The following is a 26,606-nucleotide window of genomic DNA, read 5'->3' on the forward strand; positions in this document are numbered from 1 at the left end:
CTGTGCCTTTTTTCTGTGTGCATAAGGCCATGGGGTCGCGAGATGCTTCACGTCCAGCACGTTTACATCGAACGCCAACTAAACTACCGACGAGAATGGGATTCGAACCCATGCGTGCAGAGCACAATGGATCAGCAGTCCATCGCCTTAACCACTCGGCCACCTCGTCACCTGTGCTCTCCGCCCTTCTGCAGTTTCTTTTCTGTGGTGTTTGAGAAAGGCCTAGCTAGATGGCGACAAACTGGAAGGGCACACGGAGAGTCTGGCAGGAGTCTGAGCAGGTCTGAGCACCACGTCCTCCTGGGACAATCTGCTTCCTTCTGACTGGATTCCCATCTGCGGTTCTCACAGAAGAAGAGGTATCCAACTTTGAAGGGACGCCTGAATTGTTCTGCGCTCCAGAATGTTGATGGTGAGGCGTGCTCCCTCCAAAGACCAAGTCCCCTCCATTGAGAGGGCATCCAGGGCCGATCTTTAGCCCAATGGGCTGGTATGTACAGGGAGAATTTTTCAAATCTTTGGTGGCAGGGTTTTTCCGTGAGTCCAGCGCTGGGTTGGAAATCTGCCACGCTTGGGAGGCTCGGGGGTGACATTGGGCTTGGGCAAGACCAAAAACGTTATAAATGGAAGGACTCCACGGCAGGCACTGCTGAGATTTGAACTCAGGATCTCCTGTTTACTAGACAGGCGCTTTGACCAACTAAGCCACAGCGCCTCGCTGGGGACCAGGCCCTTTGTGAGAGTTTTCTTCAAATCTTGGGGGGGGGGGCAATTTCTTGCGTGGGTTGGAGACCTACCACGCTTGGGAGACGTTAAGCTTGCGCAGTACTGAAAACTTTCTAAATGGAAAGACTCCACGTTAGGCACTGCTGAGATTTGAACTCAGGATCTCCTGTTTACTAGACAGGCGCTTTGACCAACTAAGCCACAGCACCTCACGTGGGGATCAAAGGCCCAGGCCACCCGATCAAGTGCAAAGGTGAGAGCAGCAGTGGGGAGGGGTGCTAGGTGCAGATATGAAAAGTGGACAGGGCTCAAGATGAGCTGTATTTTATGGGGGGTGGCACAGGATGGAGGTAGATTGTCTGCGTCTAGGATGACTGTGCCTTTTTTCTGTGTGCATAAGGCCATGGGGTCGCGAGATGCTTCACGTCCAGCACGTTTACATCGAACGCCAACTAAACTACCGACGAGAATGGGATTCGAACCCATGCGTGCAGAGCACAATGGATTAGCAGTCCATCGCCTTAACCACTCGGCCACCTCGTCACCTGTGCTCTCTGCCCTTCTGCAGTTTCTTTTCTGTGGTGTTTGAGAAAGGCCTAGCTAGATGGCGACAAACTGGAAGGGCACACGGAGAGTCTGGCAGGAGTCTGAGCAGGTCTGAGCACCACGTCCTCCTGGGACAATCTGCTTCCTTCTGACTGGATTCCCATCTGCGGTTCTCACAGAAGAAGAGGTATCCAACTTTGAAGGGACGCCTGAATTGTTCTGCGCTCCAGAATGTTGATGGTGAGGCGTGCTCCCTCCAAAGACCAAGTCCCCTCCATTGAGAGGGCATCCAGGGCCGATCTTTAGCCCAATGGGCTGGTATGTACAGGGAGAATTTTTCAAATCTTTGGTGGCAGGGTTTTTCCGTGAGTCCAGCGCTGGGTTGGAAATCTGCCACGCTTGGGAGGCTCGGGGGTGACATTGGGCTTGGGCAAGACCAAAAACGTTATAAATGGAAGGACTCCACGGCAGGCACTGCTGAGATTTGAACTCAGGATCTCCTGTTTACTAGACAGGCGCTTTGACCAACTAAGCCACAGCGCCTCGCTGGGGACCAGGCCCTTTGTGAGAGTTTTCTTCAAATCTTGGGGGGGGGCAATTTCTTGCGTGGGTTGGAGACCTACCACGCTTGGGAGACGTTAAGCTTGCGCAGTACTGAAAACTTTCTAAATGGAAAGACTCCACGTTAGGCACTGCTGAGATTTGAACTCAGGATCTCCTGTTTACTAGACAGGCGCTTTGACCAACTAAGCCACAGCACCTCACGTGGGGATCAAAGGCCCAGGCCACCCGATCAAGTGCAAAGGTGAGAGCAGCAGTGGGGAGGGGTGCTAGGTGCACATATGAAAAGTGGACAGGGCTCAAGATGAGCTGTATTTTATGGGGGGTGGCACAGGATGGAGGTAGATTGTCTGCGTCTAGGATGACTGTGCCTTTTTTCTGTGTGCATAAGGCCATGGGGTCGCGAGATGCTTCACGTCCAGCACGTTTACATCGAACGCCAACTAAACTACCGACGAGAATGGGATTCGAACCCATGCGTGCAGAGCACAATGGATTAGCAGTCCATCGCCTTAACCACTCGGCCACCTCGTCACCTGTGCTCTCCGCCCTTCTGCAGTTTCTTTTCTGTGGTGTTTGAGAAAGGCCTAGCTAGATGGCGACAAACTGGAAGGGCACACGGAGAGTCTGGCAGGAGTCTGAGCAGGTCTGAGCACCACGTCCTCCTGGGACAATCTGCTTCCTTCTGACTGGATTCCCATCTGCGGTTCTCACAGAAGAAGAGATATCCAACTTTGAAGGGACGCCTGAATTGTTCTGCGCTCCAGAATGTTGATGGTGAGGCGTGCTCCCTCCAAAGACCAAGTCCCCTCCATTGAGAGGGCATCCAGGGCCGATCTTTAGCCCAATGGGCTGGTATGTATAGGGAGAATTTTTCAAATCTTTGGTGGCAGGGTTTTTCCGTGAGTCCAGCGCTGGGTTGGAAATCTGCCACGCTTGGGAGGCTCGGGGTGACATTGGGCTTGGCAAGACCAAAAACGTTATAAATGGAAGGACTCCACGGCAGGCACTGCTGAGATTTGAACTCAGGATCTCCTGTTTACTAGACAGGCGCTTTGACCAACTAAGCCACAGCGCCTGAATTGTTCTGCGCTCCAGAATGTTGATGGTGAGGCGTGCTCCCTCCAAAGACCAAGTCCCCGCCATTGAAAGGGCATCCAGGGCCGATCTTTAGCCCAATGGGCTGGTATGTACAGGGAGAATTTTTCAAATCTTTGGTGGCAGGGTTTTTCCGTGAGTCCAGCGCTGGGTTGGAAATCTGCCACGCTTGGGAGGCTCGGGGGTGACATTGGGCTTGGGCAAGACCAAAAACGTTATAAATGGAAGGACTCCACGGCAGGCACTGCTGAGATTTGAACTCAGGATCTCCTGTTTACTAGACAGGCGCTTTGACCAACTAAGCCACAGCGCCTCGCTGGGGACCAGGCCCTTTGTGAGAGTTTTCTTCAAATCTTGGGGGGGGGGCAATTTCTTGCGTGGGTTGGAGACCTACCACGCTTGGGAGACGTTAAGCTTGCGCAGTACTGAAAACTTTCTAAATGGAAAGACTCCACGTTAGGCACTGCTGAGATTTGAACTCAGGATCTCCTGTTTACTAGACAGGCGCTTTGACCAACTAAGCCACAGCACCTCACGTGGGGATCAAAGGCCCAGGCCACCTGATCAAGTGCAAAGGTGAGAGCAGCAGTGGGGAGGGGTGCTAGGTGCAGATATGAAAAGTGGACAGGGCTCAAGATGAGCTGTATTTTATGGGGGGTGGCACAGGATGGAGGTAGATTGTCTGCGTCTAGGATGACTGTGCCTTTTTTCTGTGTGCATAAGGCCATGGGGTCGCGAGATGCTTCACGTCCAGCACGTTTACATCGAACGCCAACTAAACTACCGACGAGAATGGGATTCGAACCCATGCGTGCAGAGCACAATGGATTAGCAGTCCATCGCCTTAACCACTCGGCCACCTCGTCACCTGTGCTCTCCGCCCTTCTGCAGTTTCTTTTCTGTGGTGTTTGAGAAAGGCCTAGCTAGATGGCGACAAACTGGAAGGGCACACGGAGAGTCTGGCAGGAGTCTGAGCAGGTCTGAGCACCACGTCCTCCTGGGACAATCTGCTTCCTTCTGACTGGATTCCCATCTGCGGTTCTCACAGAAGAAGAGGTATCCAACTTTGAAGGGACGCCTGAATTGTTCTGCGCTCCAGAATGTTGATGGTGAGGCGTGCTCCCTCCAAAGACCAAGTCCCCTCCATTGAGAGGGCATCCAGGGCCGATCTTTAGCCCAATGGGCTGGTATGTACAGGGAGAATTTTTCAAATCTTTGGTGGCAGGGTTTTTCCGTGAGTCCAGCGCTGGGTTGGAAATCTGCCACGCTTGGGAGGCTCGGGGGTGACATTGGGCTTGGGCAAGACCAAAAACGTTATAAATGGAAGGACTCCACGGCAGGCACTGCTGAGATTTGAACTCAGGATCTCCTGTTTACTAGACAGGCGCTTTGACCAACTAAGCCACAGCGCCTCGCTGGGGACCAGGCCCTTTGTGAGAGTTTTCTTCAAATCTTGGGGGGGGGCAATTTCTTGCGTGGGTTGGAGACCTACCACTCTTGGGAGACGTTAAGCTTGCGCAGTACTGAAAACTTTCTAAATGGAAAGACTCCACGTTAGGCACTGCTGAGATTTGAACTCAGGATCTCCTGTTTACTAGACAGGCGCTTTGACCAACTAAGCCACAGCACCTCACGTGGGGATCAAAGGCCCAGGCCACCCGATCAAGTGCAAAGGTGAGAGCAGCAGTGGGGAGGGGTGCTAGGTGCAGATATGAAAAGTGGACAGGGCTCAAGATGAGCTGTATTTTATGGGGGGTGGCACAGGATGGAGGTAGATTGTCTGCGTCTAGGATGACTGTGCCTTTTTTCTGTGTGCATAAGGCCATGGGGTCGCGAGATGCTTCACGTCCAGCACGTTTACATCGAACGCCAACTAAACTACCGACGAGAATGGGATTCGAACCCATGCGTGCAGAGCACAATGGATTAGCAGTCCATCGCCTTAACCACTCGGCCACCTCGTCACCTGTGCTCTCCGCCCTTCTGCAGTTTCTTTTCTGTGGTGTTTGAGAAAGGCCTAGCTAGATGGCGACAAACTGGAAGGGCACACGGAGAGTCTGGCAGGAGTCTGAGCAGGTCTGAGCACCACGTCCTCCTGGGACAATCTGCTTCCTTCTGACTGGATTCCCATCTGCGGTTCTCACAGAAGAAGAGGTATCCAACTTTGAAGGGACGCCTGAATTGTTCTGCGCTCCAGAATGTTGATGGTGAGGCGTGCTCCCTCCAAAGACCAAGTCCCCTCCATTGAGAGGGCATCCAGGGCCGATCTTTAGCCCAATGGGCTGGTATGTACAGGGAGAATTTTTCAAATCTTTGGTGGCAGGGTTTTTCCGTGAGTCCAGCGCTGGGTTGGAAATCTGCCACGCTTGGGAGGCTCGGGGGTGACATTGGGCTTGGGCAAGACCAAAAACGTTATAAATGGAAGGACTCCACGGCAGGCACTGCTGAGATTTGAACTCAGGATCTCCTGTTTACTAGACAGGCGCTTTGACCAACTAAGCCACAGCGCCTGAATTGTTCTGCGCTCCAGAATGTTGATGGTGAGGCGTGCTCCCTCCAAAGACCAAGTCCACTCCATTGAGAGGGCATCCAGGGCCGATCTTTAGCCCAATGGGCTGGTATGTACAGGGAGAATTTTTCAAATCTTTGGTGGCAGGGTTTTTCCGTGAGTCCAGCGCTGGGTTGGAAATCTGCCACGCTTGGGAGGCTCGGGGGTGACATTGGGCTTGGGCAAGACCAAAAACGTTATAAATGGAAGGACTCCACGGCAGGCACTGCTGAGATTTGAACTCAGGATCTCCTGTTTACTAGACAGGCGCTTTGACCAACTAAGCCACAGCGCCTCGCTGGGGACCTGGCCCTTTGTGAGAGTTTTCTTCAAATCTTGGGGGGGGGGGCAATTTCTTGCGTGGGTTGGAGACCTACCACGCTTGGGAGACGTTAAGCTTGCGCAGTACTGAAAACTTTCTAAATGGAAAGACTCCACGTTAGGCACTGTTGAGATTTGAACTCAGGATCTCCTGTTTACTAGACAGGCGCTGTGGGGAATGGACCTAAGTTTAGTATCCATATTGTTTGACCTGGAGAATTGACCTAGCTTAGAATCCATTTTGTTTATCCACATTCCATTTTATATATGTGTTTTAGTTAAGCAAGCAACATAAAGTGTGTGTGTGCTCTGTCTGGGTTTCGCTTCCTCTATTGTCTAAAGCCATGTTTAATTTAGGAATGTACGTGTTCTTTTTTGTGTTTAACTTCCCCTATTATCTAGGGTAAAGTTGAAGCTCAAACATCAGCTGTCCTTAGTGGAAAATTCCATTTCTTTAAGTTAAAAGAACAGTTATATGTATGTCAAATGTTATGTTGTACGCCCCCTATTTCCCCCCTATATAACCAGCAACGAGCCAAAATTAAAAGAGCTTGGTTTCACAACTTATATGTCTCCGTCTGTGTTACTTCTCGAAACCAATCTCCCAGGCCTGCAGACACAACGCGAGCTGACCGCCAGGTAGTCAGGGACTATCGGAGAGAGGCCAGGGGTCTCAACCACCAACAGAAGTGGGGGCTCGTCCGGGATCTGAAAATCATCCTCCACGAACACCTACTCACTCGGTAAGTAGAAATCTTTTTTTCTATGTAACCGATTGTAGTGAGGTGACGGGGGCGCTGATTAAACTCAGATCCAATTGAACCATAATAAGTGTTGATGTATTCCGGAAATACAGTCTGCACATAATAGAGATATTTCAAGGAAATATCTAGTCTCGGGGAGGCTTAGAAGAGTTAGAAAATCAGCTCGTTTTGTGTCTGAAAATCTTTATGCTTTTCTTATCTATCGCATAGAAGTATAAGATAATCTGTTTGTATGACTCAACGGGTTTGGTTGGTAAGTGAACAAACTCGAGTCATTTACTAAATGTCCTTTATCTGATGAGAATGCCAGAGTGGTCACACTGCATTCGAACCGCCCCGTATTGTCAGCACGGCTGAAATACAACGGTGACCAGTTCACGTTTTGGGAAGACGCACGGGGCAACCCGTGGCAGTCGAGCACTGTGAACGTTCCATATCCTGATACATAACCCGTGATAGAATACATGACGTGTCCCCTTTGTACCTACTGTTTGAGTTTTGATATAACGTATTGCCATTTAAATTGTGCTAAGTTAGTTACCATAGTTCCACCTATTAGTGTAAGAAGGTTCCTAGGGACCCAAGTTATCTCCACCAATCCCAAGTGTAGGACCGTATATTATAGGATCAATTTTCACGGGGAGATAGACTATAATTTGATCGGTATAACATATAAGCAGATAAGAAATATCTACCAACACCAGGGATCAGCTTTCTGCAACAAATGAGTTGTCACTGGTGTAACAGGGGAGAACCACGGGTTACATATATAATATCAAATACCGACGGGATATTATTACATTCTGTCGTTCGGGCAATAATTAACTCCCCCAACGAAGTATTAGCACCATCGGTACTAGGAAGAATAGGATCGTGTTCCCAAGTCGTCTGGCACGACGATTTTTATTGCGTAGTCGGTAGCGTTGGTCACCGATTAAGGTGGACTTACCCCTCCGAAGACCGCCGGTGTTTACAACCATGGGCCACGGAGGTAGTAAACCACCCCCTGTACCAGATCTTGGAGAAACATGTAAAGAATATGTAGCAAGGGTTAGCGGGACTGATTATTTCCTAATTAATCCATGGGTGGATAATATAGCGGGATGGACCGAAGCCATGCATAGTTCCAATCCCTTTCCACGGGAAGGCGCCAATGACCCCTTCCACATGGATATGGTGAAAGGATTATGCCTTTTAGACAAAACAGTGTGGCCATATTATGGTCCCGACCCAGGGTGGGACCAGGAATATATGGAGCAAGGAGGGTTGAGTTGGTTACAATATGCCCCTTACTGGAAGGAGGTTCAACAGAAAAAGGGTAAAAAGAAATTAGTTAAAGTGCTAGACCCAAAGAAGTGCCATGACTTGGAGCGGATGAACACTTTGTCCAAACCAAGCCATACTCAACAAAATAACACTAAACAATTTTACACTACACCCCCGCCCTACAGTCATATTTATCCGATATTGGATGAATGTGAAACCCTAGCTATAGTCTCCGCACTACCCGAGATAGAACCAACAAATGACCCACAGGGAGCATATCACATAAGACCTACAGCACCCGACCAACCTGCTCAGGGGGCATCTACCCCTACCCCGCAAAGACTAAGTACGCCACGTGTCACCACTTACAGCCCCATGAGATCGACAATCCGAATGCCCCATTCCCCCGGTATCGCAGTACGGATGTCCCCAACCTCCCCCCGTCCACCGGTCATTCAAGGAATGCCGGAACCTATCGGTAATTTAGAAGGTGGAACTTTTTCCCCACACCATAACAGGAGTGGGAAAATATATAATGCATCCGACCCCAACCCGAACCCCCCAGGGCCCCCAACCATTGCCGAAGGGGACAATAAGCATTTTCCTTTTATGACAATGGGGAATTATCTGGTAAAAAAACCCATAGAGTTAGAGGACATCGATAGAATAGTAAAGAACTGTCCCAAACCCACAGCGGCCCCATTGGGAACATTGAATTATCTAAAAAAGGCTTGTAAGGGGAGGAATTATACACAGGAAGACATGCGTCTGATAATAGACGGAATCATTGGTCCTAGGTCAGAGTGGGATTGGACAAAGGTACCTTCCATTAATACAATACAGATAAAACAGGAGGAAGTAGACCCACCACCACCACGACCCCCTCCCCCATCCAATCCTTTAGCCGGACAGTATGCATTAAACACGGAAGTTGGAGTAGCCAAAATGTGGGAGGAATTGGAGAATGAAATGAAGAGAGTTTTTAAACAAAAATCATCCCTATCCACCGCGTTAGCATGCAAACAAAAGAAAGATGAACCCATCCCCGAATATTGGAAGAGATTCCATGACTGTTGGGTTCAAGAAGCCGGTTTAAAGATACGGGATAATGATCAATTATTCATTTCTACTTTTCTGATTAACACTCTGCCTCACCTCGTCATCCCCATCAAACAAATGGTTTCCTCTTGGCCATCCGATACGGTGCCAAATTTCCAAAAGCATCTTTTTGAAAAGGAGGCTGCTGGATGTTTTGAGATAAAGAAACCAACTATCAGTACCCACCATTTTACTGACAAAATTGATGACCCACAGTATGGGAGGGGAATGAGCAGAGGTCGAGGTAGAGGTTACCCTAGTCAGAACCGAAATGAATATGGGAGAGGTAGGAACCAGAGAGATCCACCACAGCCTAGGTACCCCCAGGGTACCTGCTACAATTGCGGAGACCCTAATCATTGGGCCAGGGACTGCCCTAGACCCCGAAAAAACTACCAACCCCAGAACAACAGCATGTCCACTGAACAACAACCACAGGCGACGTTGACAGGGAATAAATTCCCTATCAACTGGTCAAACCAACAGCAACAACGCTGATGGTGCCCGGAGGCTGATATCCCGACTTTCCCACAAATCACAGAAACTTGGAAAGAGTTGCCCCTCGTAGACTTAACGGTAAACCAAAGAAAACTCGCGTTTATCGTAGACTCCGGCGCGACCACGTCCGTTATGGCACCAAGTAATTATTCTGGCCCAAGGGAAAGGTCAACGCCTTCTATGGGAATAAACGGGGTATCAACTCCCACTTTCAAGACTAATCGCTTGAAGGTTACCGACGGTACAGGCAGATTTATCTGCTCCCATGCCTTTAGTATAATACCCGGGTGCCCAGTAAACCTGCTTGGTAGAAATCTCTTTGAAAAACTAAGTTTGAGTATCACAGTGGATAAGAGGGGGGGAGGACTGATTGTAGATTCGCCCTGTTTTTCGGTGGAACCAAATCTGAAGGTTACTCAGAGAAGCGAAGATTTTATTTGTGTAAGTCTACCACTAGACCTGCCGAACGAAATCTGGGCAGAAGGGAATCATGACACGGGTTTAATAGACTGTACCCCGTATAAAGCCACCCTCAAACCCCAAGCTATGCCAGTTTACCAAAAACAGTATCCTTTGTCACCAGAGAAAATAGAAGGAATCACTCCCCAGGTAGAAGAATACCTGGAGAAAGGTATACTGGAGTATTGTATCTCATCCTACAACACACCGGTAAACCCAGTAAAAAAGCCCGATGGCCAGTACCGTTTTGTGCAAGACCTAAGGGCTATTAACAATTTAGTTATTCCCATCGCGCCAATAGTCCCAGACATTAGCGCGCTTCTGGCAACCATCCCACATGAAGCCTCCCATTTTTCGGTTATCGATCTGAAGAATGCCTTCTTCAGTATACCTGTTGACAAAGAGACAAGGCCCATTTTTTCTTTTAGCCTTGATGGAAAGCGCCAAATGACTTGGTCAAGATTACCGCAAGGATATGTGGACTCCCCCGTGGTTTTTAGTATTGTACTACAGTCCACACTAAGGCCATGGAACCCCCCCAAGGTTCAGTAGTGCTGCAATATGTCGATGACCTGATGGTCTGCAGCCAATCAGTGGAAGCCAGCCAGGAAGATAGCAAGTCATTGTTATTGTGGTTGTTAGAATGTGGATACAAAGTGTCGAAACAGAAGTTACAGTGGTGTTTAGAAAAGGTGGAATACTTAGGCTTTGTCTTCTCAAAGGGAGTAAGAAGCTTGAGCAAATCGCGGGTCGATGCCATCGTGGGCCTGGTCACCCCACACACCAAGAAAGACATGTTATCTTTCCTTGGGATGATAAGCTATTGCAGGCAATGGATACGCGATTGCTCCTTCTATGATAATATTTTAAGACAAGCCACGCTAAAAGATTCCCCCGATAATGTTAAATGGTCAGAAGAAATGTGTGAAGCGTTTAGGGCATTGAAATGTTCAATGATGACAAGTCCTGGTCTTGGCCTCTCTGATTATAGTCAAATGTTTCATTTGTATGCTAGGGATAATTGTAAAACCATGGCGGGCGTTCTCGGCCAAGAACACGGTGGGAAGATGCGACCAGTCGCATTTTTTTCTAAGGTCATGCCTCTACAAGTCCAGGGTTTTCCTTCGTGCCTCCGAGCACTGGCTACTTGCGCTATGGTTGTCGAAATGGCTACTGTTTTCACACTGGGTCACCCTACCACCCTACACACAACTCATGATGTGTTATCTATTCTGAAAGGGATACACACACAACATATGTCTGCCCAGAGACAGAGTGGATATGAGATTATATTGCTGAGTAACCCCCAACTAAAAGTCCAGTACAATTCCACCACGGCAGGACCAGCAATGATCCTAAATGGATTGCTGGGACTGAAGTCCAATGATGACACTATAGCGGAAGAACACAGTTGTTTAGAATCTATAGAAGTCATGACATCTCCCAGATTAGACATGCAAAAGTCCCCTCTGGAAAGAGGGGATGTAATTTTTGTAGATGGTTCTTGCTCCCGCCCAAATGACAACACTTATCATGCGGGTTACGCAGTAGTAAAATTACCTGATGTGGTCATCGAGGCGGAACCAATCAACCACCAGTCAGCACAAGCAGCCGAGTTAATAGCCTTAACAAGAGCTTGCACCCTGTATGCCAACCAACCTGTGACTATATATACTGATTCCAGGTACGCTCATGGTGTTGTCTTTGACCATGGAGTATTGTGGTCCATCAGAGGATATATAGGAGCCGACGGGAAGCGCATTTCACATGCCCAATTGATAAAACAATTGCTAGATGCCATAAAACTCCCATCAGAATTAGCCATCATCCATTGTAGAGCACACACTCAAGGCTCAGATGACATATCAAAAGGAAACGCCCTTGCTGATATCACAGCCAAGTCAGCGGCTAAGACAGTTATTTCAACTTTCCTGACCATGCCAACCTTGGTACCTCTCCTCCCAGATGAAACACAGCTGCTAACTGATTTGCAAGCTTCCGCTACCCCAGAGGAACTTGCTGATTGGTGTTTTCCGGTGTTACAAAAGAGTCCGAAAACTGGACTCATTTGCAAAGAGGGGAGACCATGCATCCCACAACATAGTGCCCCAATCTACATAGCACATGTTCACGGAATAGGACACATAGGTTGGAAAGCCACTTTACAACAACTTAAAACAATGTTTTACATTACCAGAGTTGAACCTATGGTAAAAAGTTTTGTTCAGAGATGCATAACCTGCATTAGGAACAACCCCAACAACCCACACAAGGTCAAACACGAGCACCTACCCTATCCAACAACGCCATTCACACATCTACAAATTGATTTCACTCACCTCCCAGTAAAGGGGGGCACACAGCCAGTTTGTGTAATAATAGATGTTTTCAGTAGATGGCCAGAGGCATTCCCTACAAGAAGAGAAGATGCTAAAACAGTGGTAGGAATCCTGACAAGAGAGATAGTCCCCAGATGGGGAATACCTATACAAATAAACTCAGACCAAGGCCCCGCCTTCACATCTAAAATTTGTAGAGAACTGGCCAAGACATTACAGGTAGAATGGAAATTCCACATTCCCTACCACCCCCAAAGCTCTGGGATTGTGGAACGGATGAATAGGACGATTAAAGACAAGGTGAGGAAAGCAACAGGTGGAACCTTTTCCAATTGGAAAAGGTACCTCCCAGCCATCATGGCTGAAATAAGAATGACCCCCAACAAAGCCCTAGGGTATTCCCCCTTTGAAATCCTGTTTGGTAGACCTTTCCCCACCCCATGGTCTAGGAAAACTTTTATGACCATGGATAACCTTGATAACCTGAGAGATGAATATGTAAGGAAGCTGATCGAAACCTTGGTCCGCACCGAGGAAGATGTTACTCGCAAATGTCCTTTTTCTTCACAGGAAAACACACACCCCTTCAGGGAGGGGGACGAAGTAGTGGTCAAGCTACATCCAAAAGGGAAAAGACCGCAAGACTTCACCTACGGACCTCCCACCATCATTGTTGCAGTGACCAGAACAGCAGTCCTGACAGAGAACAGCCCCACCTGGATCCACGCAACCCGAGTAAAGTTGGTAAAGAAAGGTCCGACCCCAGAAGCAAGTCCAGAAGCAAGTCCGGATTTAGAGACAAGAGAGGTACTAACGGAGGCAAGTTGCCTTGGCCTTGAAGAGGAAGATCCAGAAGCAAGAGAGGCACTAACGAGGGCAAGCTGACTTGCCCTGGCCTTGAACAGGATAGTCAAGAAAAGGGGGTTCCGGAGGCAGACAGCCTTGGCCCTGTAGAAAAAATGACAATCTTAATTTCACCGGACTCTGGAAAACTTTGGTTACTCATAGGACTTACCTCATTATCAGTTTTCACCATAGTATGGGTTACCACCAACTGTATTTATAGCCCAGAAGATTTAGGGGGGTTGCGAGGTATTTGTGGTAAAAATTACAGCGAAGAAATGCAAGTGCCCCGAGGTAAGAGGAGTATCCCTTCCAGTAACCTTAGTTCCCAACAAATAACCATCGCACAAGTTAGAGATCAGATCACCACCAATGTTATATATACCAGGCACAAGAGAGGTACACAACTATATAACAAAGGGAGCAAGACAGATAGTCTCACAGACAATATGTTATTGTTAAAGTTTAAATATGCTTATGCTCGGAAAACTGGATATGAAAAGTGTTGGATTTGTAGTAAACTACACCCTAGTACTGCTAGGATCCCTCTAATGGCGATACCCCTAAATTTTTATCCCCTCTTAAACGGCACACCTCCCATTATCCTTACAAACGTCACAAGGACACTTCCAAATAATACCCTTACGTTCCCAATTATTGGTAGAAGCCACTCCCCAGACTGGTGTTTCAGGTTGGGGAACTCCACTAAAAGGGCTGAAGTTTGCCAACATACTAAAATTAATTTTTCAATGATTTCAATTAAGGACCCTATATTTCACACTTCAGACCCTACCATGAACGCCACCTTAATGGATTTCCTTAGCTCAAGCTCCACCTCCCCAGTAGGTCAGCTGTTGTCAAGTTTCACCTTTTCAAGTCTTTCTGACGAGGTAATGACAATATTCAACAAACGGCCCCTAGCCCTAGGAAACAGTGTTTATATTTGTTGTGGGAAAATCTGTCACCCTTGGATCCCCACTGAACCCCAGGGATGGTGCTATCTTGCATCCCTAGTCCCCATTATGGGCGTAGTGGGAGATGACAAGGGTGAGCACCTCCTTGAAGCTAGTAGGCATCCTAGGTATCCCCTTAAACATCGCCATAAAAGGGAATTATTTTTTGAGAAGGATATGGCATGGGCCTGGTTTCCTTCGTGGACCGGGTGGGGATTAGACATAATGAAAAGGCTAAACAATTACTCTAAAATTCTTGATGAAATCCTAGATAAAAATTCGGGGGACATCACCAATTTAAATGAAGAGATGAGAGCAATTAAGAAACAACTTGAGCTCCATAACCTAGCCATCGAAAGCATGAGTGCTGCCCTTACTGGGTTATGTGAGGTTACAGAGGATTACGAGTGTTGCACATGGATACACAATACATCTGTTGAAATACCCGATTATTATGACATTATTGCACAACACCGAAAGGAGGTAGATAGCCTGCAACAAGAAGCCAGGGATATTGCTAAAACATGAAGTCCTTTTGGTAAAGGGAGTTTTGGGCTTGGAGGGATATTCTCATGGTTAAAAGACATTGCTATGACTATTATAATAATTTTGCTTTTTCTATTATTTCTATATGCATGTTTTAAGCTTATAATGTGTATCATTGCCAGGGCCTCCAAATCCCCCACCCACGACACTTCCATGGTGTCAAATCAAGTTCCAGATTATGACACCCCAAAGCCACACGCACCCGGGAACGCACCCGGGGATTACTCCACATATGTTAAAATGCATAAGCAAAAGAAAAAGAACCTCATCATTTAGGGATGGATGTGACTTGGTCCCTTTCCTCCAGCAGGGATGCAAAGGGTTAATCCGCCACTCACATTAGATATACCAGGGAGATGTATATCCCCTGATGACATTCCTAAATGATCATGAGTTCTAACACTACCCGAGGAGGCTCGGGTGAGAAAATCAATTAAGGTTTAATTAGATTTTAAGAGGGGATTGTGGGGAATGGACCTAAGTTTAGTATCCATATTGTTTGACCTGGAGAATTGACCTAGCTTAGAATCCATTTTGTTTATCCACATTCCATTTTATATATGTGTTTTAGTTAAGCAAGCAACATAAAGTGTGTGTGTGCTCTGTCTGGGTTTCGCTTCCTCTATTGTCTAAAGCCATGTTTAATTTAGGAATGTACGTGTTCTTTTTTGTGTTTAACTTCCCCTATTATCTAGGGTAAAGTTGAAGCTCAAACATCAGCTGTCCTTAGTGGAAAATTCCATTTCTTTAAGTTAAAAGAACAGTTATATGTATGTCAAATGTTATGTTGTACGCCCCCTATTTCCCCCCTATATAACCAGCAACGAGCCAAAATTAAAAGAGCTTGGTTTCACAACTTATATGTCTCCGTCTGTGTTACTTCTCGAAACCAATCTCCCAGGCCTGCAGACACAACGCGAGCTGACCGCCAGGTAGTCAGGGACTATCGGAGAGAGGCCAGGGGTCTCAACCACCAACAGGCGCTTTGACCAACTAAGCCACAGCACCTCACGTGGGGATCAAAGGCCCAGGCCACCCGATCAAGTGCAAAGGTGAGAGCAGCAGTGGGGAGGGGTGCTAGGTGCAGATATGAAAAGTGGACAGGGCTCAAGATGAGCTGTATTTTATGGGGGGTGGCACAGGATGGAGGTAGATTGTCTGCGTCTAGGATGACTGTGCCTTTTTTCTGTGTGCATAAGGCCATGGGGTCGCGAGATGCTTCACGTCCAGCACGTTTACATCGAACGCCAACTAAACTACCGACGAGAATGGGATTCGAACCCATGCGTGCAGAGCACAATGGATTAGCAGTCCATCGCCTTAACCACTCGGCCACCTCGTCACCTGTGCTCTCCGCCCTTCTGCAGTTTCTTTTCTGTGGTGTTTGAGAAAGGCCTAGCTAGATGGCGACAAACTGGAAGGGCACACGGAGAGTCTGGCAGGAGTCTGAGCAGGTCTGAGCACCACGTCCTCCTGGGACAATCTGCTTCCTTCTGACTGGATTCCCATCTGCGGTTCTCACAGAAGAAGAGGTATCCAACTTTGAAGGGACGCCTGAATTGTTCTGCGCTCCAGAATGTTGATGGTGAGGCGTGCTCCCTCCAAAGACCAAGTCCCCTCCATTGAGAGTGCATCCAGGGCCGATCTTTAGCCCAATGGGCTGGTATGTACAGGGAGAATTTTTCAAATCTTTGGTGGCAGGGTTTTTCCGTGAGTCCAGCGCTGGGTTGGAAATCTGCCACGCTTGGGAGGCTCGGGGGTGACTTTGGGCTTGGGCAAGACCAAAAACGTTATAAATGGAAGGACTCCACGGCAGGCACTGCTGAGATTTGAACTCAGGATCTCCTGTTTACTAGACAGGCGCTTTGACCAACTAAGCCACAGCGCCTCGCTGGGGACCAGGCCCTTTGTGAGAGTTTTCTTCAAATCTTGGGGGGGGGGCAATTTCTTGCGTGGGTTGGAGACCTACCACGCTTGGGAGACGTTAAGCTTGCGCAGTACTGAAAACTTTCTAAATGGAAAGACTCCACGTTAGGCACTGCTGAGATTTGAACTCAGGATCTCCTGTTTACTAGACAGGCGCTTTGACCAACTAAGCCACAGCACCTCACGTGGGGATCAAAGGCCCAGGCCACCCGATCAAGTGCAAAGGTGAGAGCAGCAGTGGGGAGGGGTGCTAGGTGCAGATATGAAAAGTGGACAGGGCTCAAGATGAGCTGTATTTTATGGGGGGTGGCACAGGATGGAGGTAGATTGTCTGCGTCTAGGATGACTGTGCCTTTTTTCTGTGTGCATAAGGCCATGGGGTCGCGAGATGCTTCACGTCCAGCACGTTTACATCGAACGCCAACTAAACTACCGACGAGAATGGGATTCGAACCCATGCGTGCAGAGCACAATGGATTAGCAGTCCATCGCCTTAACCACTCGGCCACCTCGTCACCTGTGCTCTCCGCCCTTCTGCAGTTTCTTTTCTGTGGTGTTTGAGAAAGGCCTAGCTAGATGGCGACAAACTGGAAGGGCACACGGAGAGTCTGGCAGGAGTCTGAGCAGGTCTGAGCACCACGTCCTCCTGGGACAATCTGCTTCCTTCTGACTGGATTCCCATCTGCGGTTCTCACAGAAGAAGAGGTATCCAACTTTGAAGGGACGCCTGAATTGTTCTGCGCTCCAGAATGTTGATGGTGAGGCGTGCTCCCTCCAAAGACCAAGTCCCCTCCATTGAGAGGGCATCCAGGGCCGATCTTTAGCCCAATGGGCTGGTATGTACAGGGAGAATTTTTCAAATCTTTGGTGGCAGGGTTTTTCCGTGAGTCCAGCGCTGGGTTGGAAATCTGCCACGCTTGGGAGGCTCGGGGGTGACATTGGGCTTGGGCAAGACCAAAAACGTTATAAATGGAAGGACTCCACGGCAGGCACTGCTGAGATTTGAACTCAGGATCTCCTGTTTACTAGACAGGCGCTTTGACCAACTAAGCCACAGCGCCTCGCTGGGGACCAGGCCCTTTGTGAGAGTTTTCTTCAAATCTGGGGGGGGGGGGGGCAATTTCTTGCGTGGGTTGGAGACCTACCACGCTTGGGAGACGTTAAGCTTGCGCAGTACTGAAAACTTTCTAAATGGAAAGACTCCACGTTAGGCACTGCTGAGATTTGAACTCAGGATCTCCTGTTTACTAGACAGGCGCTTTGACCAACTAAGCCACAGCACCTCACGTGGGGATCAAAGGCCCAGGCCACCCGATCAAGTGCAAAGGTGAGAGCAGCAGTGGGGAGGGGTGCTAGGTGCAGATATGAAAAGTGGACAGGGCTCAAGATGAGCTGTATTTTATGGGGGGTGGCACAGGATGGAGGTAGATTGTCTGCGTCTAGGATGACTGTGCCTTTTTTCTGTGTGCATAAGGCCATGGGGTCGCGAGATGCTTCACGTCCAGCACGTTTACATCGAACGCCAACTAAACTACCGACGAGAATGGGATTCGAACCCATGCGTGCAGAGCACAATGGATTAGCAGTCCATCGCCTTAACCACTCGGCCACCTCGTCACCTGTGCTCTCCGCCCTTCTGCAGTTTCTTTTCTGTGGTGTTTGAGAAAGGCCTAGCTAGATGGCGACAAACTGGAAGGGCACACGGAGAGTCTGGCAGGAGTCTGAGCAGGTCTGAGCACCACGTCCTCCTGGGACAATCTGCTTCCTTCTGACTGGATTCCCATCTGCGGTTCTCACAGAAGAAGAGGTATCCAACTTTGAAGGGACGCCTGAATTGTTCTGCGCTCCAGAATGTTGATGGTGAGGCGTGCTCCCTCCAAAGACCAAGTCCCCTCCATTGAGAGGGCATCCAGGGCCGATCTTTAGCCCAATGGGCTGGTATGTACAGGGAGAATTTTTCAAATCTTTGGTGGCAGGGTTTTTCCGTGAGTCCAGCGCTGGGTTGGAAATCTGCCACGCTTGGGAGGCTCGGGGGTGACATTGGGCTTGGGCAAGACCAAAAACGTTATAAATGGAAGGACTCCACGGCAGGCACTGCTGAGATTTGAACTCAGGATCTCCTGTTTACTAGACAGGCGCTTTGACCAACTAAGCCACAGCGCCTCGCTGGGGACCAGGCCCTTTGTGAGAGTTTTCTTCAAATCTGGGGGGGGGGGGGCAATTTCTTGCGTGGGTTGGAGACCTACCACGCTTGGGAGACGTTAAGCTTGCGCAGTACTGAAAACTTTCTAAATGGAAAGACTCCACGTTAGGCACTGCTGAGATTTGAACTCAGGATCTCCTGTTTACTAGACAGGCGCTTTGACCAACTAAGCCACAGCACCTCACGTGGGGATCAAAGGCCCAGGCCACCCGATCAAGTGCAAAGGTGAGAGCAGCAGTGGGGAGGGGTGCTAGGTGCAGATATGAAAAGTGGACAGGGCTCAAGATGAGCTGTATTTTATGGGGGGTGGCACAGGATGGAGGTAGATTGTCTGCGTCTAGGATGACTGTGCCTTTTTTCTGTGTGCATAAGGCCATGGGGTCGCGAGATGCTTCACGTCCAGCACGTTTACATCGAACGCCAACTAAACTACCGACGAGAATGGGATTCGAACCCATGCGTGCAGAGCACAATGGATTAGCAGTCCATCGCCTTAACCACTCGGCCACCTCGTCACCTGTGCTCTCTGCCCTTCTGCAGTTTCTTTTCTGTGGTGTTTGAGAAAGGCCTAGCTAGATGGCGACAAACTGGAAGGGCACACGGAGAGTCTGGCAGGAGTCTGAGCAGGTCTGAGCACCACGTCCTCCTGGGACAATCTGCTTCCTTCTGACTGGATTCCCATCTGCGGTTCTCACAGAAGAAGAGGTATCCAACTTTGAAGGGACGCCTGAATTGTTCTGCGCTCCAGAATGTTGATGGTGAGGCGTGCTCCCTCCAAAGACCAAGTCCCCTCCATTGAGAGGGCATCCAGGGCCGATCTTTAGCCCAATGGGCTGGTATGTACAGGGAGAATTTTTCAAATCTTTGGTGGCAGGGTTTTTCCGTGAGTCCAGCGCTGGGTTGGAAATCTGCCACGCTTGGGAGGCTCGGGGGTGACATTGGGCTTGGGCAAGACCAAAAACGTTATAAATGGAAGGACTCCACGGCAGGCACTGCTGAGATTTGAACTCAGGATCTCCTGTTTACTAGACAGGCGCTTTGACCAACTAAGCCACAGCGCCTCGCTGGGGACCAGGCCCTTTGTGAGAGTTTTCTTCAAATCTTGGGGGGGGGCAATTTCTTGCGTGGGTTGGAGACCTACCACGCTTGGGAGACGTTAAGCTTGCGCAGTACTGAAAACTTTCTAAATGGAAAGACTCCACGTTAGGCACTGCTGAGATTTGAACTCAGGATCTCCTGTTTACTAGACAGGCGCTTTGACCAACTAAGCCACAGCACCTCACGTGGGGATCAAAGGCCCAGGCCACCCGATCAAGTGCAAAGGTGAGAGCAGCAGTGGGGAGGGGTGCTAGGTGCAGATATGAAAAGTGGACAGGGCTCAAGATGAGCTGTATTTTATGGGGGGTGGCACAGGATGGAGGTAGATTGTCTGCGTCTAGGATGACTGTGCCTTTTTTCTGTGTGCATAAGGCCATGGGGTCGCGAGATGCTTCACGTCCAGCACGTTTACATCGAACGCCAACTAAACTACCGACGAGAATGGGATTCGAACCCATGCGTGCAGAGCACAATGGATTAGCAGTCCATCGCCTTAACCACTCGGCCACCTCGTCACCTGTGCTCTCTGCCCTTCTGCAGTTTCTTTTCTGTGGTGTTTGAGAAAGGCCTAGCTAGATGGCGACAAACTGGAAGGGCACACGGAGAGTCTGGCAGGAGTCTGAGCAGGTCTGAGCACCACGTCCTCCTGGGACAATCTGCTTCCTTCTGACTGGATTCCCATCTGCGGTTCTCACAGAAGAAGAGGTATCCAACTTTGAAGGGACGCCTGAATTGTTCTGCGCTCCAGAATGTTGATGGTGAGGCGTGCTCCCTCCAAAGACCAAGTCCCCTCCATTGAGAGGGCATCCAGGGCCGATCTTTAGCCCAATGGGCTGGTATGTACAGGGAGAATTTTTCAAATCTTTGGTGGCAGGGTTTTTCCGTGAGTCCAGCGCTGGGTTGGAAATCTGCCACGCTTGGGAGGCTCGGGGGTGACATTGGGCTTGGGCAAGACCAAAAACGTTATAAATGGAAGGACTCCACGGCAGGCACTGCTGAGATTTGAACTCAGGATCTCCTGTTTACTAGACAGGCGCTTTGACCAACTAAGCCACAGCGCCTCGCTGGGGACCAGGCCCTTTGTGAGAGTTTTCTTCAAATCTTGGGGGGGGGGCAATTTCTTGCGTGGGTTGGAGACCTACCACGCTTGGGAGACGTTAAGCTTGCGCAGTACTGAAAACTTTCTAAATGGAAAGACTCCACGTTAGGCACTGCTGAGATTTGAACTCAGGATCTCCTGTTTACTAGACAGGCGCTTTGACCAACTAAGCCACAGCACCTCACGTGGGGATCAAAGGCCCAGGCCACCTGATCAAGTGCAAAGGTGAGAGCAGCAGTGGGGAGGGGTGCTAGGTGCAGATATGAAAAGTGGACAGGGCTCAAGATGAGCTGTATTTTATGGGGGGTGGCACAGGATGGAGGTAGATTGTCTGCGTCTAGGATGACTGTGCCTTTTTTCTGTGTGCATAAGGCCATGGGGTCGCGAGATGCTTCACGTCCAGCACGTTTACATCGAACGCCAACTAAACTACCGACGAGAATGGGATTCGAACCCATGCGTGCAGAGCACAATGGATTAGCAGTCCATCGCCTTAACCACTCGGCCACCTCGTCACCTGTGCTCTCTGCCCTTCTGCAGTTTCTTTTCTGTGGTGTTTGAGAAAGGCCTAGCTAGATGGCGACAAACTGGAAGGGCACACGGAGAGTCTGGCAGGAGTCTGAGCAGGTCTGAGCACCACGTCCTCCTGGGACAATCTGCTTCCTTCTGACTGGATTCCCATCTGCGGTTCTCACAGAAGAAGAGGTATCCAACTTTGAAGGGACGCCTGAATTGTTCTGCGCTCCAGAATGTTGATGGTGAGGCGTGCTCCCTCCAAAGACCAAGTCCCCTCCATTGAGAGGGCATCCAGGGCCGATCTTTAGCCCAATGGGCTGGTATGTACAGGGAGAATTTTTCAAATCTTTGGTGGCAGGGTTTTTCCGTGAGTCCAGCGCTGGGTTGGAAATCTGCCACGCTTGGGAGGCTCGGGGGTGACATTGGGCTTGGGCAAGACCAAAAACGTTATAAATGGAAGGACTCCACGGCAGGCACTGCTGAGATTTGAACTCAGGATCTCCTGTTTACTAGACAGGCGCTTTGACCAACTAAGCCACAGCGCCTCGCTGGGGACCAGGCCCTTTGTGAGAGTTTTCTTCAAATCTTGGGGGGGGGGGCAATTTCTTGCGTGGGTTGGAGACCTACCACGCTTGGGAGACGTTAAGCTTGCGCAGTACTGAAAACTTTCTAAATGGAAAGACTCCACGTTAGGCACTGCTGAGATTTGAACTCAGGATCTCCTGTTTACTAGACAGGCGCTTTGACCAACTAAGCCACAGCACCTCACGTGGGGATCAAAGGCCCAGGCCACCCGATCAAGTGCAAAGGTGAGAGCAGCAGTGGGGAGGGGTGCTAGGTGCAGATATGAAAAGTGGACAGGGCTCAAGATGAGCTGTATTTTATGGGGGGTGGCACAGGATGGAGGTAGATTGTCTGCGTCTAGGATGACTGTGCCTTTTTTCTGTGTGCATAAGGCCATGGGGTCGCGAGATGCTTCACGTCCAGCACGTTTACATCGAACGCCAACTAAACTACCGACGAGAATGGGATTCGAACCCATGCGTGCAGAGCACAATGGATTAGCAGTCCATCGCCTTAACCACTCGGCCACCTCGTCACCTGTGCTCTCTGCCCTTCTGCAGTTTCTTTTCTGTGGTGTTTGAGAAAGGCCTAGCTAGATGGCGACAAACTGGAAGGGCACACGGAGAGTCTGGCAGGAGTCTGAGCAGGTCTGAGCACCACGTCCTCCTGGGACAATCTGCTTCCTTCTGACTGGATTCCCATCTGCGGTTCTCACAGAAGAAGAGGTATCCAACTTTGAAGGGACGCCTGAATTGTTCTGCGCTCCAGAATGTTGATGGTGAGGCGTGCTCCCTCCAAAGACCAAGTCCCCTCCATTGAGAGGGCATCCAGGGCCGATCTTTAGCCCAATGGGCTGGTATGTACAGGGAGAATTTTTCAAATCTTTGGTGGCAGGGTTTTTCCGTGAGTCCAGCGCTGGGTTGGAAATCTGCCACGCTTGGGAGGCTCGGGGGTGACATTGGGCTTGGGCAAGACCAAAAACGTTATAAATGGAAGGACTCCACGGCAGGCACTGCTGAGATTTGAACTCAGGATCTCCTGTTTACTAGACAGGCGCTTTGACCAACTAAGCCACAGCGCCTCGCTGGGGACCAGGCCCTTTGTGAGAGTTTTCTTCAAATCTTGGGGGGGGGGCAATTTCTTGCGTGGGTTGGAGACCTACCACGCTTGGGAGACGTTAAGCTTGCGCAGTACTGAAAACTTTCTAAATGGAAGGACTCCACGGCAGGCACTGCTGAGATTTGAACTCAGGATCTCCTGTTTACTAGACAGGCGCTTTGACCAACTAAGCCACAGCACCTCACGTGGGGATCAAAGGCCCAGGCCACCCGATCAAGTGCAAAGGTGAGAGCAGCAGTGGGGAGGGGTGCTAGGTGCAGATATGAAAAGTGGACAGGGCTCAAGATGAGCTGTATTTTATGGGGGGTGGCACAGGATGGAGGTAGATTGTCTGCGTCTAGGATGACTGTGCCTTTTTTCTGTGTGCATAAGGCCATGGGGTCGCGAGATGCTTCACGTCCAGCACGTTTACATCGAACGCCAACTAAACTACCGACGAGAATGGGATTCGAACCCATGCGTGCAGAGCACAATGGATTAGCAGTCCATCGCCTTAACCACTCGGCCACCTCGTCACCTGTGCTCTCTGCCCTTCTGCAGTTTCTTTTCTGTGGTGTTTGAGAAAGGCCTAGCTAGATGGCGACAAACTGGAAGGGCACACGGAGAGTCTGGCAGGAGTCTGAGCAGGTCTGAGCACCACGTCCTCCTGGGACAATCTGCTTCCTTCTGACTGGATTCCCATCTGCGGTTCTCACAGAAGAAGAGGTATCCAACTTTGAAGGGACGCCTGAATTGTTCTGCGCTCCAGAATGTTGATGGTGAGGCGTGCTCCCTCCAAAGACCAAGTCCCCTCCATTGAGAGGGCATCCAGGGCCGATCTTTAGCCCAATGGGCTGGTATGTACAGGGAGAATTTTTCAAATCTTTGGTGGCAGGGTTTTTCCGTGAGTCCAGCGCTGGGTTGGAAATCTGCCACGCTTGGGAGGCTCGGGGGTGACATTGGGCTTGGGCAAGACCAAAAACGTTATAAATGGAAGGACTCCACGGCAGGCACTGCTGAGATTTGAACTCAGGATCTCCTGTTTACTAGACAGGCGCTTTGACCAACTAAGCCACAGCGCCTCGCTGGGGACCAGGCCCTTTGTGAGAGTTTTCTTCAAATCTTGGGGGGGGGGCAATTTCTTGCGTGGGTTGGAGACCTACCACGCTTGGGAGACGTTAAGCTTGCGCAATACTGAAAACTTTCTAAATGGAAAGACTCCACGTTAGGCACTGCTGAGATTTGAACTCAGGATCTCCTGTTTACTAGACAGGCGCTTTGACCAACTAAGCCACAGCACCTCACGTGGGGATCAAAGGCCCAGGCCACCCGATCAAGTGCAAAGGTGAGAGCAGCAGTGGGGAGGGGTGCTAGGTGCAGATATGAAAAGTGGACAGGGCTCAAGATGAGCTGTATTTTATGGGGGGTGGCACAGGATGGAGGTAGATTGTCTGCGTCTAGGATGACTGTGCCTTTTTTCTGTGTGCATAAGGCCATGGGGTCGCGAGATGCTTCACGTCCAGCACGTTTACATCGAACGCCAACTAAACTACCGACGAGAATGGGATTCGAACCCATGCGTGCAGAGCACAATGGATTAGCAGTCCATCGCCTTAACCACTCGGCCACCTCGTCACCTGTGCTCTCTGCCCTTCTGCAGTTTCTTTTCTGTGGTGTTTGAGAAAGGCCTAGCTAGATGGCGACAAACTGGAAGGGCACACGGAGAGTCTGGCAGGAGTCTGAGCAGGTCTGAGCACCACGTCCTCCTGGGACAATCTGCTTCCTTCTGACTGGATTCCCATCTGCGGTTCTCACAGAAGAAGAGGTATCCAACTTTGAAGGGACGCCTGAATTGTTCTGCGCTCCAGAATGTTGATGGTGAGGCGTGCTCCCTCCAAAGACCAAGTCCCCTCCATTGAGAGGGCATCCAGGGCCGATCTTTAGCCCAATGGGCTGGTATGTACAGGGAGAATTTTTCAAATCTTTGGTGGCAGGGTTTTTCCGTGAGTCCAGCGCTGGGTTGGAAATCTGCCACGCTTGGGAGGCTCGGGGGTGACATTGGGCTTGGGCAAGACCAAAAACGTTATAAATGGAAGGACTCCACGGCAGGCACTGCTGAGATTTGAACTCAGGATCTCCTGTTTACTAGACAGGCGCTTTGACCAACTAAGCCACAGCGCCTCGCTGGGGACCAGGCCCTTTGTGAGAGTTTGCTTCAAATCTTGGGGGGGGGGCAATTTCTTGCGTGGGTTGGAGACCTACCACGCTTGGGAGACGTTAAGCTTGCGCAATACTGAAAACGTTCTAAATGGAAAGACTCCACGTTAGGCACTGCTGAGATTTGAACTCAGGATCTCCTGTTTACTAGACAGGCGCTTTGACCAACTAAGCCACAGCACCTCACGTGGGGATCAAAGGCCCAGGCCACCCGATCAAGTGCAAAGGTGAGAGCAGCAGTGGGGAGGGGTGCTAGGTGCAGATATGAAAAGTGGACAGGGCTCAAGATGAGCTGTATTTTATGGGGGGTGGCACAGGATGGAGGTAGATTGTCTGCGTCTAGGATGACTGTGCCTTTTTTCTGTGTGCATAAGGCCATGGGGTCGCGAGATGCTTCACGTCCAGCACGTTTACATCGAACGCCAACTAAACTACCGACGAGAATGGGATTCGAACCCATGCGTGCAGAGCACAATGGATTAGCAGTCCATCGCCTTAACCACTCGGCCACCTCGTCACCTGTGCTCTCTGCCCTTCTGCAGTTTCTTTTCTGTGGTGTTTGAGAAAGGCCTAGCTAGATGGCGACAAACTGGAAGGGCACACGGAGAGTCTGGCAGGAGTCTGAGCAGGTCTGAGCACCACGTCCTCCTGGGACAATCTGCTTCCTTCTGACTGGATTCCCATCTGCGGTTCTCACAGAAGAAGAGGTATCCAACTTTGAAGGGACGCCTGAATTGTTCTGCGCTCCAGAATGTTGATGGTGAGGCGTGCTCCCTCCAAAGACCAAGTCCCCTCCATTGAGAGGGCATCCAGGGCCGATCTTTAGCCCAATGGGCTGGTATGTACAGGGAGAATTTTTCAAATCTTTGGTGGCAGGGTTTTTCCGTGAGTCCAGCGCTGGGTTGGAAATCTGCCACGCTTGGGAGGCTCGGGGGTGACATTGGGCTTGGGCAAGACCAAAAACGTTATAAATGGAAGGACTCCACGGCAGGCACTGCTGAGATTTGAACTCAGGATCTCCTGTTTACTAGACAGGCGCTTTGACCAACTAAGCCACAGCGCCTCGCTGGGGACCAGGCCCTTTGTGAGAGTTTTCTTCAAATCTTGGGGGGGGGGCAATTTCTTGCGTGGGTTGGAGACCTACCACGCTTGGGAGACGTTAAGCTTGCGCAGTACTGAAAACTTTCTAAATGGAAAGACTCCACGTTAGGCACTGCTGAGATTTGAACTCAGGATCTCCTGTTTACTAGACAGGCGCTTTGACCAACTAAGCCACAGCACCTCACGTGGGGATCAAAGGCCCAGGCCACCCGATCAAG

General features: G+C 49.8%; 46 non-coding genes across 46 annotated transcripts; all 46 read right to left on the reverse strand.

The window, feature by feature from the left end:
- Positions 1–87: 87 nt before the first annotated feature.
- TRNAS-GCU lies at positions 88–169 on the reverse strand. The gene has a single exon. It is a non-coding gene; the product is annotated as a tRNA-Ser (tRNA).
- Positions 170–641: 472 nt separating this feature from the next.
- Positions 642–715, reverse strand: TRNAT-AGU. The gene has a single exon. It is a non-coding gene; the product is annotated as a tRNA-Thr (tRNA).
- Positions 716–861: 146 nt separating this feature from the next.
- Positions 862–935, reverse strand: TRNAT-AGU. Its single transcript has one exon. It is a non-coding gene; the product is annotated as a tRNA-Thr (tRNA).
- Positions 936–1,187: 252 nt separating this feature from the next.
- Positions 1,188–1,269, reverse strand: TRNAS-GCU. Its single transcript has one exon. It is a non-coding gene; the product is annotated as a tRNA-Ser (tRNA).
- Positions 1,270–1,741: 472 nt separating this feature from the next.
- Positions 1,742–1,815, reverse strand: TRNAT-AGU. The gene has a single exon. It is a non-coding gene; the product is annotated as a tRNA-Thr (tRNA).
- Positions 1,816–1,959: 144 nt separating this feature from the next.
- Positions 1,960–2,033, reverse strand: TRNAT-AGU. Its single transcript has one exon. It is a non-coding gene; the product is annotated as a tRNA-Thr (tRNA).
- A 252-nt stretch (positions 2,034–2,285) lies between these two features.
- On the reverse strand, positions 2,286–2,367 carry TRNAS-GCU. The gene has a single exon. It is a non-coding gene; the product is annotated as a tRNA-Ser (tRNA).
- Positions 2,368–2,837: 470 nt separating this feature from the next.
- TRNAT-AGU lies at positions 2,838–2,911 on the reverse strand. The gene has a single exon. It is a non-coding gene; the product is annotated as a tRNA-Thr (tRNA).
- A 259-nt stretch (positions 2,912–3,170) lies between these two features.
- On the reverse strand, positions 3,171–3,244 carry TRNAT-AGU. Its single transcript has one exon. It is a non-coding gene; the product is annotated as a tRNA-Thr (tRNA).
- Positions 3,245–3,389: 145 nt separating this feature from the next.
- Positions 3,390–3,463, reverse strand: TRNAT-AGU. The gene has a single exon. It is a non-coding gene; the product is annotated as a tRNA-Thr (tRNA).
- Positions 3,464–3,715: 252 nt separating this feature from the next.
- Positions 3,716–3,797, reverse strand: TRNAS-GCU. Its single transcript has one exon. It is a non-coding gene; the product is annotated as a tRNA-Ser (tRNA).
- Positions 3,798–4,269: 472 nt separating this feature from the next.
- On the reverse strand, positions 4,270–4,343 carry TRNAT-AGU. The gene has a single exon. It is a non-coding gene; the product is annotated as a tRNA-Thr (tRNA).
- Positions 4,344–4,487: 144 nt separating this feature from the next.
- TRNAT-AGU lies at positions 4,488–4,561 on the reverse strand. The gene has a single exon. It is a non-coding gene; the product is annotated as a tRNA-Thr (tRNA).
- Positions 4,562–4,813: 252 nt separating this feature from the next.
- TRNAS-GCU lies at positions 4,814–4,895 on the reverse strand. The gene has a single exon. It is a non-coding gene; the product is annotated as a tRNA-Ser (tRNA).
- A 472-nt stretch (positions 4,896–5,367) lies between these two features.
- Positions 5,368–5,441, reverse strand: TRNAT-AGU. Its single transcript has one exon. It is a non-coding gene; the product is annotated as a tRNA-Thr (tRNA).
- A 259-nt stretch (positions 5,442–5,700) lies between these two features.
- TRNAT-AGU lies at positions 5,701–5,774 on the reverse strand. Its single transcript has one exon. It is a non-coding gene; the product is annotated as a tRNA-Thr (tRNA).
- Positions 5,775–15,826: 10,052 nt separating this feature from the next.
- On the reverse strand, positions 15,827–15,908 carry TRNAS-GCU. Its single transcript has one exon. It is a non-coding gene; the product is annotated as a tRNA-Ser (tRNA).
- Positions 15,909–16,380: 472 nt separating this feature from the next.
- TRNAT-AGU lies at positions 16,381–16,454 on the reverse strand. The gene has a single exon. It is a non-coding gene; the product is annotated as a tRNA-Thr (tRNA).
- Positions 16,455–16,599: 145 nt separating this feature from the next.
- On the reverse strand, positions 16,600–16,673 carry TRNAT-AGU. Its single transcript has one exon. It is a non-coding gene; the product is annotated as a tRNA-Thr (tRNA).
- Positions 16,674–16,925: 252 nt separating this feature from the next.
- Positions 16,926–17,007, reverse strand: TRNAS-GCU. The gene has a single exon. It is a non-coding gene; the product is annotated as a tRNA-Ser (tRNA).
- Positions 17,008–17,479: 472 nt separating this feature from the next.
- Positions 17,480–17,553, reverse strand: TRNAT-AGU. The gene has a single exon. It is a non-coding gene; the product is annotated as a tRNA-Thr (tRNA).
- Positions 17,554–17,701: 148 nt separating this feature from the next.
- Positions 17,702–17,775, reverse strand: TRNAT-AGU. The gene has a single exon. It is a non-coding gene; the product is annotated as a tRNA-Thr (tRNA).
- Positions 17,776–18,027: 252 nt separating this feature from the next.
- Positions 18,028–18,109, reverse strand: TRNAS-GCU. Its single transcript has one exon. It is a non-coding gene; the product is annotated as a tRNA-Ser (tRNA).
- Positions 18,110–18,581: 472 nt separating this feature from the next.
- TRNAT-AGU lies at positions 18,582–18,655 on the reverse strand. The gene has a single exon. It is a non-coding gene; the product is annotated as a tRNA-Thr (tRNA).
- A 147-nt stretch (positions 18,656–18,802) lies between these two features.
- On the reverse strand, positions 18,803–18,876 carry TRNAT-AGU. The gene has a single exon. It is a non-coding gene; the product is annotated as a tRNA-Thr (tRNA).
- Positions 18,877–19,128: 252 nt separating this feature from the next.
- Positions 19,129–19,210, reverse strand: TRNAS-GCU. Its single transcript has one exon. It is a non-coding gene; the product is annotated as a tRNA-Ser (tRNA).
- Positions 19,211–19,682: 472 nt separating this feature from the next.
- On the reverse strand, positions 19,683–19,756 carry TRNAT-AGU. Its single transcript has one exon. It is a non-coding gene; the product is annotated as a tRNA-Thr (tRNA).
- A 144-nt stretch (positions 19,757–19,900) lies between these two features.
- Positions 19,901–19,974, reverse strand: TRNAT-AGU. Its single transcript has one exon. It is a non-coding gene; the product is annotated as a tRNA-Thr (tRNA).
- Positions 19,975–20,226: 252 nt separating this feature from the next.
- TRNAS-GCU lies at positions 20,227–20,308 on the reverse strand. Its single transcript has one exon. It is a non-coding gene; the product is annotated as a tRNA-Ser (tRNA).
- Positions 20,309–20,780: 472 nt separating this feature from the next.
- Positions 20,781–20,854, reverse strand: TRNAT-AGU. The gene has a single exon. It is a non-coding gene; the product is annotated as a tRNA-Thr (tRNA).
- Positions 20,855–20,999: 145 nt separating this feature from the next.
- Positions 21,000–21,073, reverse strand: TRNAT-AGU. The gene has a single exon. It is a non-coding gene; the product is annotated as a tRNA-Thr (tRNA).
- A 252-nt stretch (positions 21,074–21,325) lies between these two features.
- TRNAS-GCU lies at positions 21,326–21,407 on the reverse strand. The gene has a single exon. It is a non-coding gene; the product is annotated as a tRNA-Ser (tRNA).
- Positions 21,408–21,879: 472 nt separating this feature from the next.
- Positions 21,880–21,953, reverse strand: TRNAT-AGU. The gene has a single exon. It is a non-coding gene; the product is annotated as a tRNA-Thr (tRNA).
- Positions 21,954–22,099: 146 nt separating this feature from the next.
- On the reverse strand, positions 22,100–22,173 carry TRNAT-AGU. The gene has a single exon. It is a non-coding gene; the product is annotated as a tRNA-Thr (tRNA).
- A 252-nt stretch (positions 22,174–22,425) lies between these two features.
- TRNAS-GCU lies at positions 22,426–22,507 on the reverse strand. The gene has a single exon. It is a non-coding gene; the product is annotated as a tRNA-Ser (tRNA).
- Positions 22,508–22,979: 472 nt separating this feature from the next.
- TRNAT-AGU lies at positions 22,980–23,053 on the reverse strand. The gene has a single exon. It is a non-coding gene; the product is annotated as a tRNA-Thr (tRNA).
- Positions 23,054–23,198: 145 nt separating this feature from the next.
- Positions 23,199–23,272, reverse strand: TRNAT-AGU. The gene has a single exon. It is a non-coding gene; the product is annotated as a tRNA-Thr (tRNA).
- Positions 23,273–23,524: 252 nt separating this feature from the next.
- TRNAS-GCU lies at positions 23,525–23,606 on the reverse strand. The gene has a single exon. It is a non-coding gene; the product is annotated as a tRNA-Ser (tRNA).
- A 472-nt stretch (positions 23,607–24,078) lies between these two features.
- TRNAT-AGU lies at positions 24,079–24,152 on the reverse strand. Its single transcript has one exon. It is a non-coding gene; the product is annotated as a tRNA-Thr (tRNA).
- Positions 24,153–24,297: 145 nt separating this feature from the next.
- Positions 24,298–24,371, reverse strand: TRNAT-AGU. Its single transcript has one exon. It is a non-coding gene; the product is annotated as a tRNA-Thr (tRNA).
- A 252-nt stretch (positions 24,372–24,623) lies between these two features.
- TRNAS-GCU lies at positions 24,624–24,705 on the reverse strand. Its single transcript has one exon. It is a non-coding gene; the product is annotated as a tRNA-Ser (tRNA).
- A 472-nt stretch (positions 24,706–25,177) lies between these two features.
- On the reverse strand, positions 25,178–25,251 carry TRNAT-AGU. Its single transcript has one exon. It is a non-coding gene; the product is annotated as a tRNA-Thr (tRNA).
- A 145-nt stretch (positions 25,252–25,396) lies between these two features.
- On the reverse strand, positions 25,397–25,470 carry TRNAT-AGU. The gene has a single exon. It is a non-coding gene; the product is annotated as a tRNA-Thr (tRNA).
- Positions 25,471–25,722: 252 nt separating this feature from the next.
- On the reverse strand, positions 25,723–25,804 carry TRNAS-GCU. The gene has a single exon. It is a non-coding gene; the product is annotated as a tRNA-Ser (tRNA).
- A 472-nt stretch (positions 25,805–26,276) lies between these two features.
- TRNAT-AGU lies at positions 26,277–26,350 on the reverse strand. The gene has a single exon. It is a non-coding gene; the product is annotated as a tRNA-Thr (tRNA).
- Positions 26,351–26,495: 145 nt separating this feature from the next.
- On the reverse strand, positions 26,496–26,569 carry TRNAT-AGU. Its single transcript has one exon. It is a non-coding gene; the product is annotated as a tRNA-Thr (tRNA).
- Positions 26,570–26,606: the final 37 nt, after the last annotated feature.

The sequence above is a fragment of the Rana temporaria genome, unplaced genomic scaffold, assembly GCF_905171775.1.
Source record: "Rana temporaria unplaced genomic scaffold, aRanTem1.1, whole genome shotgun sequence".
NCBI lineage: Eukaryota > Metazoa > Chordata > Amphibia > Anura > Ranidae > Rana > Rana temporaria.